Source organism: Bubalus kerabau, chromosome 1, assembly GCF_029407905.1.
Source record: "Bubalus kerabau isolate K-KA32 ecotype Philippines breed swamp buffalo chromosome 1, PCC_UOA_SB_1v2, whole genome shotgun sequence".
NCBI classification, from domain to species: Eukaryota; Metazoa; Chordata; class Mammalia; order Artiodactyla; family Bovidae; genus Bubalus; species Bubalus kerabau.
In genome coordinates, this window is record NC_073624.1 from 244,804,179 (window position 1) to 244,818,584 (window position 14,406).

The window sequence follows — 14,406 nt, forward strand, 5'->3', positions numbered from 1 at the left end:
TTGCTTTCTGTAAGACATACCTTGCTGGGAATCTTAGTTATACTCAGAAACAAAAGGAACACTGTCATTTCAGCATATTAAGAACCTGGAGAGTGGTGGTTCCTTTCACCTGGCTGGTGAACAGTCTCCTGCTTTGTTCAGTACAGTTCTTATAAATGCCATTTTTTTTCACTTTTGTTTCATTTTTACTTTTACGACTCAGTGGGCTTTTTTCTATAACAAAGTCCAGCTGTCCCGGGATGTTCCATCAGTCCTAACAGTGGTATAAGAGATAGGATTTAACTAAGAAGGCAATCAGGATTTTGAGACTTTAACTGATGTGCCAAATATGACATCCTTAATATATCTCTTTCCTTCTCACTTACGCCATCTAACAATCATCTTTGACCACAGCCTCTGACTATCATTTATACTCACTCTCACAGTTCACAAAGCCTTGAATTGTGACCCTGATTTTGTCCTGGGAGGAGGAATCTACTCTTGGTGATGATGGCAGAGCTGGATTTGGGCTCACATCATGATCCAGGTTCCTGAGGCAGAGTTGGACACTATAACCAGCCTGTCACCATACCAGGTGTAAAGCTTGAAAGCAGAGTGACCAAAAAGTGAAAACAGATCAATATATTCTTTTTCCTCATGAGGAAGGCAATTGTATGGTCTTGTTCCTAACAATACACTTCTGTGGCATTTTTATAGTCTGATTGGACATCCTCTAATACCTTAAAAAAGTATTCAATGTGATAACCATATGAAAATTTTTTTTGATTAAAAATTGGACATTTTAAAGTCTTCATTAAATTTATTACAATATTGCTTCTGTTTTGTGTTTTTGGTTTTTTGGCCATGAGGCTTGTGGGATCCTAACTCCCCAACCGGGGATTGAATTTGCACCCCCTGCATTGGAAGATTAAGTCCCAACCACTGGACCACCAGGGAAGTCCCATATGAAATTACTGACTATGAAGAAGCAGGAGGATGGTATGTAGCGTACCTAGCCAATGATAAAGTAAAAGCTGAAATGACAGGGATCGAAAAACCAGCTCCCAAGTAGATGCATTTATATATGAGATAGCACGTGATTGTAAAAGAGACTATTTGTCCAGCAGAATTTAGTGCTGTGCCTGCCAAAGTTTAGGGTCAAACTAGGGAGGAAATTGCCCACCTAGGGACTATACTTCCCCGTCCTCCTCACATGTAGGTATGGCCATACGACTGCTCTTGTGAAGGAGCAGAGATATTATTTCCCAGGCCAAAGTTTTAAGAAACCAGTATCTCTGATGTTCCTTTCCTTGTCTGTCATCTGGATGGAGAAGACTCCAGGGAACTAGGAATTGACAAAGTCTCCAGACAGAAGGATTCTGGTTTTCTGAATCTCCATGTGGAGGAGGGTAGCCCACTCACCAGGAACACTTTCACTGAATGCTAACAGTTTTATTTTTAAGAGCGGCTGGTGGTTCCCCTCACAAATGCAGGCAGGGAGGCAAGTTGTGATGATGTATTAGTCAAGGCAATGACCTTGTCTGTATTTGCATTTTACATTTCAGTAGCCTAGATGATGCTGTATCCAGAGGCTAATGACCAGATGCCCTGGCAATTGATGGACTTAAGTCAAGCTGCAGGATCCTCTTCCTTTGCCACTTGATTTACTAGTAGGTTTTTAAAGTAGAATGCACTCCTTTGTCTGAAGTTGTGCTATCAGAAGTTGTCTATCAATAGCAAGAGAAAATGCAATTCGAAAACCTATTTCTTTTAGATCTGTTTCTGAATATCATATTCTCAATGTCATCGGAACTACCCTCCCACACCCAAATGGTCATCTGGACTTCGCTAACACAGTTCTTTAATTTCATTGAGAACAGACGTTTGTCAGATTTAGGTGGCATATGTGCTAATCATAGTTTAATTGGTCTCTCCTGGTCTGTGGCGGTACAGGTGCAATGCAAATAAAACATATATGTGCGTGGAGGTGATTGGAATTACGGTCAACTGACAGGAGGCATCAACCTCTCAGTGCCTGAATAGCCAGTTTATTGGATGAGACAGGACAATTACCACAAATGGCCCATCAGAATGGTTAGAGCTCCCTACAGGCTTTGAGGCAGGTGTTTGTGCCTTCAGTTTAATCTCTTCCTTTCTAGTTCCAGGCCACATGCAGGCCTTGGCACCAGCAGAAGCATTTATGCAGAATTGTGGGTCACCTGGTTGCCCAGTGCAGTGGATCAGGACATTCATTGCCAAACAAGACATGAGCTCCATTTAACACAAGCTCAATTTCTCTAGGAGTAAGGACTTGCAATCTTTTTTGGATAATGTCTTTTTGGTTTCATAGAATCATGGAAATTTGTAATGTTTTCCATTAGCTCTAGTTGACCTTCTAGAATATTTGTCATTCAAATCTCTCATATTCTAATTGAGAATTTGGGGCTCTCAGAAAGGCTAAGTGAGGGTCCCATGCATGCATGCTAAATCACTTCAGTCATGTCTGACTCTTTGCAACTCTGTGAACTGCAGCCTGCCAAATTCCTCTGTCCATGGGATTCTCTAGGCAAGAACATTGGAGTGTGCCCTCCTCCAGGGGATCTTCCAGACACAGGGATCAAACTCACGTCTCTTTTCTCTAACCTGCATTGTCAGGCAGGTCCTTTACCACTAGTGCCAGCAAGGGCCCCAGGTAGAGCCCATTCGTGACAAAGCCCAGGGGAGCTTTCAGTGCTTCTCAGTGCAGATTACATGACTCATAGCTCCTGTTCTGAGCATCCTTTCTGGTCACCTGTCAGCTCCTATTCAGAGAAGAAGTTGATGTCTCAACAGCTTCTAGAGATCAGAGAAGTAAAACAGAAAACTCCAGAGGAGAAGTAATGAATGAGAGTTTTCTTTGTAACACCTGTCTTTTCTTCTGCAGGGATTTTTATGCTGTGCTCAGTTGCTCAATTGTGTCTGACTCTTTGTGACCCAATGGACTGTGGTCCTCCAGGCTCCTCTGTCGATGAAATTTTCCAGGCAAGAAATACTAGAGTGGATTGCCATTTCCTTTGCAAGGGGGACTTCCTGGCTCAGGGATTGAACCCATGTCCTGTATTGGCAGGTGGATTCTTTACCGCCGAACCACCTGGGAATCAAAGTTTTCTTTCACAGAGGACATGTATGGTAATATTATCCCTCTCTTAGGGAAGCGGAACCTGGCCTTACAAAATCACTTATAATTTTCTTGAGGCCACCTGGGCAGTACTGGCAGAGCTGGGACTTGAACCTGAGACTGGCCTCCACCAAACCTGTGCTGTTGATCTCATGACATACAGGCCTGTAAAACCTTCAGTGCTTCTGCAGTAATTTAACTTACTCCTAGGGGGCAGATTCAGCCTTGGGAGAGGCTGTTTCTCAAGGTTGATACATTTTCTCAAAGCTGTTCTTTTAGGGTCAAGGTTCAGATGGCAATTTGCTGATTAGATCTGAAACCATTAATGCTCTGAACATTCAGTGATCACACTAGGATCGAACTTGGACTCCGAGATCTGGGCCAGCACAGTGGATAGATGCAGAGTTCTGGGTGATGGTATAGCCTTCCTGAGAATTCTCTGCCAAGGAAATGATTGTTGAGTTGTGTTAGCTGTTAATTCATTCTTCTCTATGAGTAGCTTCATTCCTTTGACTTTTTTGTGTGTGTGTGTGGCTAAAATTGGTCCTGGCTACATTTTACGTATTTATCACTTGCCTCATAGAAATAGAGTCCTTGCTGCTTGGGTCATTACTGTCAAAACTAAACTATTTCTAGGCTAGTAAAAAAAACTGTAAGCATTACTGTTTTATGGACCAATTTGTAAAACTGTCAAGTTTCTAGATGATATTTATTTGTGGATTTTTCTCAGAAAATTCCATGATTCAAAAGTCTTTTTTAAAAAAAACCAATTCATTACACAACTTTACCTCCATGATACCCCTACTGATTGTGTACAGTTCATCCAGTTTTCTTTTTTTTTCCTCTGTCTAGTTTTTCTTATTTTTATTACAAAGAACAAAAGGGATAAAGGCAGTGGAATGGCTTGTTAAGAAAAGCCAAGTTCTGGGGAAAATTGGCAGGTGCCACTCAATTATTGGTTTAGGAAAAGAGCTTCTAAATCTTTGTTTGGATGGCAGGACTGAATGTGAAATTTGGGGGGTGTTCTGATCCAGATGCTTTCCTTGATTCCTAGCAAGACTCCATTTTCTTCTTCTTTTTTTTTTTTTTTTTTGAGGATGAGACAGAAAAATGAAAGGTAGTAGAACTCAGTTTTTCATTAGCTTCATATTGAGTAATTACACTAGTCCACCCATGTTTTGCGTGTACTGCTTTTTGTAATTACTAGTTAGCATATTTGAATATACAAATGAGCCTCACCACCTAGATAAAAGCGTGATCAGTTTCAAAGCCTGGAGTGCATATGCAAAGAACTATTGCCCTGGATAAAGGTGCTCAAGGCTGAAGATGACCTTGACAATCTTGTCTTTACTGCCAGGAACATGTTCAAATGCATATGTGCATATTTCCCCTATATCTTTAAAGTCTAGGTCATTTCTTTTTGCCTTTTTTTCTGTTTCTGTTGTCTTCTACAGTGTTTATGCAACTTCTGTTCCATTTTCTTTAATATAGTTTTCTGCTCCTTGGTTGAATCCACCTGCCAGTGCATGAGATGCAAGAGTCATGGGTTCGATCCCTGGGTCAGGAAGATTCCCTAGAGTAGGAAATGGTAACCCACTCCAGTATTCTTGCCTGGAGAATCCAATGGACAGAGGATCTTGGTGGACTACAGTCTGTGGGGTTGCAGAGAGTTGGACACAATTGAGCACACACGTTCACATTCTGCTCTTTGGTTAGGAGGTGAGTGAGTGAAGTCGCTCAGTCGTGTCCTACTCTTTGCGACCCCATGGACTGTAGCCTACCAGGCTCCTCTGTCCATGGGATTTTCCAGGCAATAGTACTGGAGTGGATTGCCATTTCCTTCTCCAGGGGAATCTTCCCGACCCAGGGATCGAACCCAGGTCTCCCTCATTGTAGACAGACGCTTTACCGCCTGAGACACCAGGGAAGTCAGGTAGTCTTAAACAAAAAGAGTTTGTAATAGACTCTTACCAGAATGAACGGAAGGTAAAGACATTTACAAGATTCTGCCTGTATCCTTTGATAGAAGAACATTGGATTGTTCATTTGAATTAGAGGGAGGAGTTTGGCTGCAATGAAGATTACCAAGAGGAGAGACAAAAACGTTGAGGGTGTTGCTTTATCTTTCTTGCTATATACAATGCAATGACTTTGAGTTCATTGATTAATGGGACAGGGGCCAGAAGTTGTTGAAATCTTTTTTTCTTATGGGTGACTTCAGGGATTCTAGTGCCCAAGCAGTGGTGTTTCAGAACCTAAAAGTCAGAAGAGGGCACAGGATAGAAGAGAGGGAAGTCTCTAAGCATCGTATGACGGCTTTGGAATTGGCGTCATGAAGGAGCGCCTGGAGAGTGTGATCTTGCACAGACACTGGCAGTCACAGGGTGGATGTGATGAGCAGTTGCTGAAGGAAGCTCAAAATACCTATGGAGGCAGCTGGTGCAGGAGAGGGAAAGCATGGCAGTTCTTTGTGGGGGCTTTAGCTGATATATCAGTTCATGGGCATGTGTGAAGCATTCCTTTAGGAGTGACAGTGGGGAATATTTTAAGCATCCCTTAGGATCATTGAAATTCAGCATCAAGCAATTTGTTATTCCTGTGAAGAAAGAGTTGGTTGTATTCAAGTTTCATGTTAATTGGCCTAGTGTGGTTCATGTCCAGAGCTGCGATCAACTAAAATTTTAACCTGCTTGCAAACTAACAAGTCAGCCTGTGACAATTTCATAGATGCTGGTAAAAACCAGAAGACTCTTGGGTGGAAATAACAGACTTCATTATTTATAGCTCCTCAGGCAGCATGAGCATCATGATTTCATTGGTTCCTTGTGTCCCCCGAATCCATAGGACGGTGCCGAAAATGTTCAATGGGATTGCTGTGAATAATGGATTTGTGTCATAGTTGTGGAACCACAAATTTAGGAAACTCCACTTTTTTAAAGGAGCTGCTGATAAACCTGACCAACCTTTGCTTCAGAGAGAGGTATTTTCTTTCTTACATTGGTCAGGAAACATATCTGTCCTCTGTCACAGAGGGAGATACTGTCTCTAGCTTCCAAGGCTGTTTGCTATTAAACATCCTTGACAAGATAGTCTAGGCAAAAACTGTCAACTCCTGTGGAAAACTTGCAGGAATGTGAGAAACCTATGAAGAGCTGACCCCAACGATATGTTCAAAAGACCCATATTTTTCTAATTATTATGTTTAGTTAGTGCCTGAAGTCAAAGGAGTAACACTAATTATGGGAAAACAGGAAGAATGTTTTGGGGGCATGCCAGTTTTCTATGTCTCCAGAGTTATACCCACTGAGGCTTTCCCTTTTATGATCTGTAACTTGGTTACATTTTCCAGAATGGTGTCTTTTTTTTCTCCTGTTATTAAGGCTCATCTGGCACAGACACTTAGGATCTGTCCACAAGGCTAATTGGGATGCAAAGATGAGGCTTCAGACTGAATGTTCCAGTGTCCATTAAAGAGTAGTGACAGGGACCGGAAGATAGCTTACCATATCCTGTCAGTGTGATATGCCGGATTGCTCCCACAGATTACCTAGGGAATAATGAAAAGTCTCTGTGTGAGTGAGTGTATGTGTGACGTGTGTGTGTGTGTGTATGAAGAGGAGAAAAGGGAAGAAGGGAAGCGGGAGGGAGGAAAGAGAGGGAGAAGAAAAAGGAGAGGGGTGCTGACTGCAGCCTGCATTCAGAAAGAGCATGTGCCTGTGATGTCACTGGGCTAGTGAGCCTCACTTAAAGGGCATTTTATTTATTTATTTTTTAAAATGTATTTATTTGGCTGTGTTGGGTCTTACGGCATGGGGGATCCTTGATCTCTGCTGTAGCATGCAGTATCTTTACATCATGCAAACTCTTAGTTGAGGCGTGTAGGATTTAGTTCCCTGACCAGGGATGGAACCTGGGCCCTCTGTATTCAAAGTGCAGAGTCTTAGCCACCGGACCACCAGGGAAGCCCGTAAAGGGCATTTTAAAGCTCTTAAATTTATGCTGTCATACCTTCAAGACCTGCAAATGATAACCCCAACTTTTGGATGGTGATTCTCTTGAGTTAACATGAAATTAGAAACACCTTCCTTTAATTCAGATATTACTTAAGTCATGGGCTTACAGTATCACAAAGTCCTAAAGGTTTTGCAGATAGGAGGAAAAAGGAAGTCAGTTGTTTAAGCACTTGAAAACCAAGTGAAACAAGGAGAATAATATTCACTTTACATGAAGAGCCTCTGAGTCCTGTTCGTGGATAATCTGTTTGCAATTCTTTGGCTGGGGTGGAATGGATGTCTTATGAGAGTGGCTCTATCAGGGTGTGATGGTAGCTTAATCTGGCTGTGGCTCACAGATCACTGTACCAGTCGATACTCTATTATTGCAAGTTAAGTGGTTTGCTACAGTATTCCACGCATAGGGTATTAGAAGCTGTGTTCTCTAATTTCCTAAGCAATAATGGTATAAGCAGTATGCATTTTTTATTATAAAAACCAACAATTGCCTCTGCAGAGTTAATGGTTTTTTATATACCATCAGTACCCAGGAGATTCAGTCATAAATCAGAGCAAAATTAAATGTAAAAATGTACTAAATTTTGGCAGAATTAGATATTCTTTGCAGAGGCTGAATTCTTCAGTTTTGCTTGGAATCAAACTTTGGTTTTCCTCCTGGTGCTTTTATTTTCATTTTATTTCAATGGGTATGTTGTTTCCTGATTAAAATTAATTCAGAATAATTATAACAACAGTAGATCACAGCGTGGACCTGGGCAGTGTTCTTTATAGCTCCTGGAGGCAGTCTCCATCCAGCCTCTCTGCACTTACCCGTTTTTAAGTGTTAACTATTATCTGTGGCGCAGATGGGGTTATGAACCACACAACAAAGACTGTGGAGTGAAAAGATTATTCCTCCTTTCAAATGGCAACTGTTTGTCAGGGACTCTGAGCAGGACAGAACTTCCTTGGCAAATGGCTTATCTGCTCATTTTACATTAAATAGAAGGTTGAGAGAGAACAATGGTTTTTCCTCATTAGAAGACTTGGTGAGGGCTGTTAGTTTCTACATATCAGGAGCCCTAACCCAGGAAGATGGGAGAGGGAGCGATGGTTAGTGAGCTGGGACATGGTGTTTCATTCAAACCAAAGGTAGATTTAGAGCTGCCTGTGGGTGACTGGAATGGGAAGTTTAAGGTCAGCACAGTCCAGCTTATACTCTTCTCTCTCCCAGAGGTTTCTTTTTAGCTTCTGTCTGCACATGTCTCATTTTTCTTTCAGCAGTTGGGTTTTTTCTGCATCTTTCTGCATTTGTAGTATATGGTGGCTGCACAGGGTCTCAATTTCAGTGACCATTTCTACCCGCTAGGCTGGAGTCAGGCCCAAAGGCCACATCAGGAGCTGGGCCACAGCTTCATTAAAAAGGGTGTGATGAGGGTAGTGGCAATATGCAGAGTGCATCTCTTCCTTGCATGTTAAGTCACTTCAGTCGTGAGTGTCTTTGTATGATCCCATGGATTGTAGCCCATCAGGCTCCTCTGTCAATGGGATTCTCCAGACAAGAACACCAGAGTGGGTTGCCATGCCCTCCTCCAGGGGATCTTCCCTACCCGGGGATTGAACCCGTGTCCCTTATGTCTCCTACATTGGCAGGAGTGTTCTTTCCCACTATTGCCACCTTGGGGTGTTTCTTCCTTAAGAGCATTGAAATTAAACAATATTAATGGCAAAGCTGAACACAACTGGAGTCTGTAGGCCAAATGGAGTCTTGAGGTTGCCAGTGTAAGATCCCTTGACCAGGCTTTCTTAGATCATTTCTCAAATTCAGGGGACACCTAACTGTCAGCAGGGATGCGTTTTGGCTAAGGTGAGTGGAGCATCAGCAAATTTTAAGGCAATGTCTAAAAATATCCAGAATCTAGATAAATAATACTTCAATGCAATATTCTACAAAACAAAAATTAATACAAAACATTTCGTGATGAACAAAACATAAAATTTTAAACACAGAATCTCTGTTACTGATTTTTGATCCGCCACTGCCCACCCCCCCTGGCTCCAGTATAGCTGAGAGCACTACAGTTTTCCAAGTATCTGCCCCTAGGTCAATTGGTTATGGGCAGGAGAGTGAGTCTCATTAATACTTGGGTGGAGAGGAGGGTCAGTTCTCAGCAGTGGGGATGTGGGATAGGTAGGTACATCCTAAAAGATGTCTGCTAAAAGATGAAATTTACTTCTGGGATGTGATCCCTGTGTAAGCCAGCTCGAGCTGCCAGAACAAAATATTAATACCATACACTTGGTGGCTTAATCAACAGAAATTTATTTTCTTACAATTCAGAAGCCGGAACTCCAAGATCAGAATGCCGACATTGTCAGATTGTGGGGAGCACTTCTTCCTGGCTTCTAGATGATTGTCTTCTCCCTGTGTCCTCACACGGCCTTCTTTATGTGCATGTAAGGGGCAGAGAAGGTGTCGATTCATGTAAAAACATAATCCCTTCATGAGGGCCCAACCTCATGACCTCATCTAACCTCGATTACCTCGCAAAGACCCCTTCTCCAAACACCATTACATTGGACGTTGGAGCTTCAACATGTCAATTTTGAGGGAACATAAACATTCACTCTCTACTGCTGTTGCTGCTGCTGCTGCTAAGTCGCTTCAGTCGTCTCCGACTCTGTGTGACCCCATAGACGGCAGCCCACCAGACTCCCCCGTCCCTGGGATTCTCCAGGCAAGAACACTGGAGTGGGTTGCCACTCTCTACTAGCATCCCCAGATTAGAACTAGATGCCAAACATTGTTAACTCCCTTTAGTAGTCTTGCCTGAATTTAGCATGTATAAACTAATCTTTTCTTAAAAAAAATGTACTCATCTTTTTGACAGTTATGTCAAAATATAAGCTCAATAAAGTTAAGATTTTTGTCATTGACTTCTTATTCCAAGTAAGTTGCCATAAGAGTACCTTTTTGCAAAGATGAATTAATCATCAGAAGAATGACTCAAACGTTTAACTAGAAAATGAAGCTTGGGTACGTAACTGTTTCTGAAACCCCTGGAACCTGACCAATAATTACTCTTTCTACCCATAAGAAGACAGAAACATTTAGCATATGGTTTTCCTTTCTCATCTAAAATCAATCAGAATATGTCACTTTGTGGCTTACTGTAGTCAATCAAAATATTGTGCCTAGTTCTTCTAGGTGTAAATCTCTAAAGACATTTTCCAGAAAGGACTGTCTAATTATTAAGTGATAGGAATGTTGGTAGAAAAAAATAAATTCCTTTAGACATTTTATAGGGATTAAAAAATTAGAGAATGAGTTTTTTGTTGTTGTTGTTGTTTTGCTTTAACTCTCCTCAAGGACTGTTTTCTTCTTGATGTTCAAACACCATATTGGAAAACATTTCAACTGTGAATATAATTCTGAAAACACTTTGAGCCCTGACAATATCTGTCCTGGGCAGCCTTGTATTAAGCCAGCAAACAGATCCTGGAAAAATTGGGAAGTATTTTTGTTTTCAGAACGCTTTATATGCAATTCCCCAGAAACAACTCAAAAAGATAGATACTCTTTTCTAAAAGGTTGCTGGTTTAGCACTTCCCAACTTATAAAGGTTGGAATTTCCCACTGGCTCAGTGGAGAGATTTGTACCACTTATTTTAGATTCACTTAATAGCACATTTGTGTTTGAGATAAAGTGTGAGTCCCACTAGACAAGTAAGATTGTTCTTAAAAATTGGCCGCCTTCTCTCTCCCCACCATGTATACTCAGATCTAAAGTAGAGTCTTTTAAATGTTATTCCACAGCTAGATGTGACATCCTATTTTAAAACAACAGCAGTAGCCGCTGTTTCTCTTTGTAGACAACATGGTCAGAAGTACAGAAAGCAGATCTGTGAAGACTGGTGAGTTTTCAGTTCCTTAAGTGAATTTCTGGGGCTTCCCTGGTGGCTTAAATGGTAAAGAATCTGCCTGCAATGCAGGAGACCAGGGTTTAATCCCTCAATCAGAAGATCCCCGGACAAGGAAATAGCAACACACTCCAGTCTTCTTGCCTGGAGAATTCCTTGGACAGAGGAGCCTGGCAGGCTGCAGTCCATGGGGTCACAAAGAGTTGGACACGACTGAGCGACTAACACACAAGTGAAGTTCTAACTGTAGTTCCCTCATCCCCCTCCTTGTTTTGGTGTAGATGAGAACGAGAGTGAGGTAGATGGTAATACATAGAGAGGTACAATGAGGGTTTATACAAAACACAGCTGAGTAACACTTGCCTCATCACATGTGACCTGGATATAGTCACTGCATTTTTTTTTTCACTTTTGCCATGGCATTCATAATACACTATCCTTCTTTTCCCCTCCTGCTTGACATCTTTATTATAATTTAAGACTGTTTTTTAGAAAGAAGTTTGTTTCATAGCAAAGTTGAGGGGAAGCACAAAGGTTTCCCAAATACTCCCTGCTCCCACATACGCATATTCTCCCTGTCATCTACATCTCCAATGTAAGTGGTACATTTGCTAAAATTGATGAACCTACATTGACACATAATCACCCAAAGTTCTTTACTTACCTTGGGGTTCACTTTTAATGTACATTCTGTGAGTTTGGACAAATGTACAGGGACGTGTATCCATCATTCCAGTATTACGCAGAGTATTTTCACTGCCCTAAAAATCTCTTGTGCTCCACCTATTCATCCCTCCCTACCACCGAAAACCTGGCAACTGCTAATCTTTTTACTGTATCTATAGTTTTGCCTTTTCCAGAATATCATATAGTTAGTATCGTACAGTCGGAGAAGGCAATGGCAACCCACTCCAGTACTCTTGCCTGGAAAATCCCATGGATGGAGGAGCCTGGTAGGCTGCAGTCCATGGGGTCGCTAGGAGTCAGACACGACTGAGCGACTTCACTTCCACTTTTCACTTTCATACCTTGGAGAAGGAAATGACAACCCACTCCAGTGTTCTTGCCTGGAGAATCCCAGGGACGGGGGAGCCTGGTGGGCTGCCGTTTACGGGGTCGCACAGAGTCGGACACGACTGAAGTGACTTAGCAGCAGCAGCAGCAGTATCATACAGTAAGTACATAGCTTTTTGAGAATGGCTTCTTTTACTTAATAGTGTGCCTTTAGATTCCTCCATGCCTTTTCATGGCTCGAGAGTTCATGTCTTTCTGCCAGTGAATAATATCCCATTGTCTGGATGTGCCGCAGTTTTTTTTATCCATTTACCTTCTGAAGGACACATTGTTTGTTCCCATGTTTTGACAAATATGAATAAAGCTGGATTAACCACTCAGGTGGAGGTTTGGGTGAACATGAGTTTTCAACTCATCTGGATAAATACCAAGGAGTACAATTCCTAGATTGTATGATAAAAAGTATGTTTAGTTTTCTAAGAAACTGTGGCGATACCACTTTATTGGGTTGGACAAAAAGTTCATTCAGGTTTTTCCATAACATCTTATGGGAAAACTGAAATGAGCTTTTGGTCAACCCAGTACATTCCCACTAACAATGAATGGGAATTCTTGTTTCTTCATATCCTTGTTAGCATTTTAGTATTGTCATTGTTCTGGATTTTGGCCATTCTAAATAGGTGTGTGGTGGCATCCTGTTCTATCTTGTTCTGCTCTTAGTTTTTACCTCAACTAGCTTATATACACCTTAAAAGTAGAGGTTACACACACTTTTTTATCCTCAGCCCCCTGCTGTAAAATCATGTGCATGTGAAAGTCACTCAAAAGTGCGCTGAATGATTGAAGATATTGAGTGTGTTAGGGTTGGTGAAAAGTTTGATTAGGGGAAGGGAAGAACTATCATTTGTTGAATATATATGCCAAACATTTGACAAAATGCACTTTTCCTGTGAATCCTCATAATAGTCCTATAAAAAAGACAAAATCATTCCCATTTTGCCAAAAATGGAGAAACTGAGGCTGAAAATAGTAAATAAATTACACGGCATCAGGAGACTCAGGTGAACCCAGGATTCTAACCCAAGTCTGCCTGGCTTGATGCTGAATTTACTAGACTGCTCTGTGCTTGCAATGAGAGCCAAGATCCTAGTCTTCACTGCCTATGGAGCCAAGCAGATAGGGGAGGAGGCTGGGAAGTTGGGGTGAAGAAGACCCCCTGCTTGTAGATCTTGTCCAAAATAGGCACCCCTACTTAGCTTGAGCCAACTGATAAAACATTTTTTAAAATAGAGAATCTGTAAATCTGGATTTTGGGGAGGGTTGCAGTCTTCCAAGTTTTATATTTTGGCAACTAATAATGGCGCTTTTGAAAGTAAAAACAGGCCTGCGAGTCTGATCTAGGCTACAGACTCAAAGTTTCTAGCTGTTATATTAAGAATGATTCTAAAGAATTGCAACTCTTTTCGCCCAAATATGCATTGTAATCCTGAAGGGCGTGAAGTATTGCCTGTCAAGAAAAAATTAGCCAACTGTAATTAATAGTTTATTCTTTTATTAGTATGTAAAATGTTCATGGATAATACTCAAATAAGAACTGTCTTATGGTATTTTACCAGTCTATGCCATGTGGAACCTGGATAGTGAATGAAGATGTTTACTATTTTACTTATCTTACTTGCTATGATGTTCTGATCTAATTTCCTAAAAACAGCAGAAGTCTTTATTCAGCAGTGAACTGATGCTGCTTACTGAACTATATGCAATTTTCTAAGTGTTTTATGCAAATACATACACTCTCACACAGAAAATTACAAATGACATGCATCTGTAACCACATGTAGTTTTGGCATTAATTACTAGTTGTCTATTATGAGTATGTAGATAATGCCCTTTGTCAGAAACAACAAGGGTAATTTCTGTGTGTGTTTTTAAAAATTAATTTACATTGAGGCATAATTAATTTACAGTGTTGTGTTTTGAATGTACAGCAAAATGATTCAGTTATATATGTAAAACTATGTGTGTGCATATTTTCAGATTCCTTTAGTAATTTCTTTCTCTTGGCCCTGTTGTTATCCTGATTCAGGTCATCAGTTTGTGTTGCCTTTTTTTCTCTGTCTCTGAGTATTTTGTCTTTAGATGTGAGTTTTGATAGGGTAATCACAGCAAACTCTATTTTTCTGCTGCAACTCTTTAAGTTTGTATCTGCACAAAGTTCAGTTAAATTTTTATGACTTTCATAATTTCTGTTTCTAATCGTTGTTTCAGTAAGTGATGTAGTGAGGTGATGCCCACTCATTGTCAAGTTTGAATGCCTGTCAATGTACCCATGTGGTGCTCCCT

General features: G+C 41.1%; 1 long non-coding RNA gene across 1 annotated transcript; it reads right to left on the reverse strand.

Annotated features, from left to right (window-relative positions):
- Positions 1–9,431: 9,431 nt before the first annotated feature.
- On the reverse strand, positions 9,432–11,840 carry LOC129642282 (uncharacterized). Its single transcript, XR_008709590.1, has 2 exons — positions 11,714–11,840; positions 9,432–9,573 (listed from the first exon to the last, which is right to left on the reverse strand). It is a non-coding gene; the product is annotated as an uncharacterized LOC129642282 (long non-coding RNA).
- Positions 11,841–14,406: the final 2,566 nt, after the last annotated feature.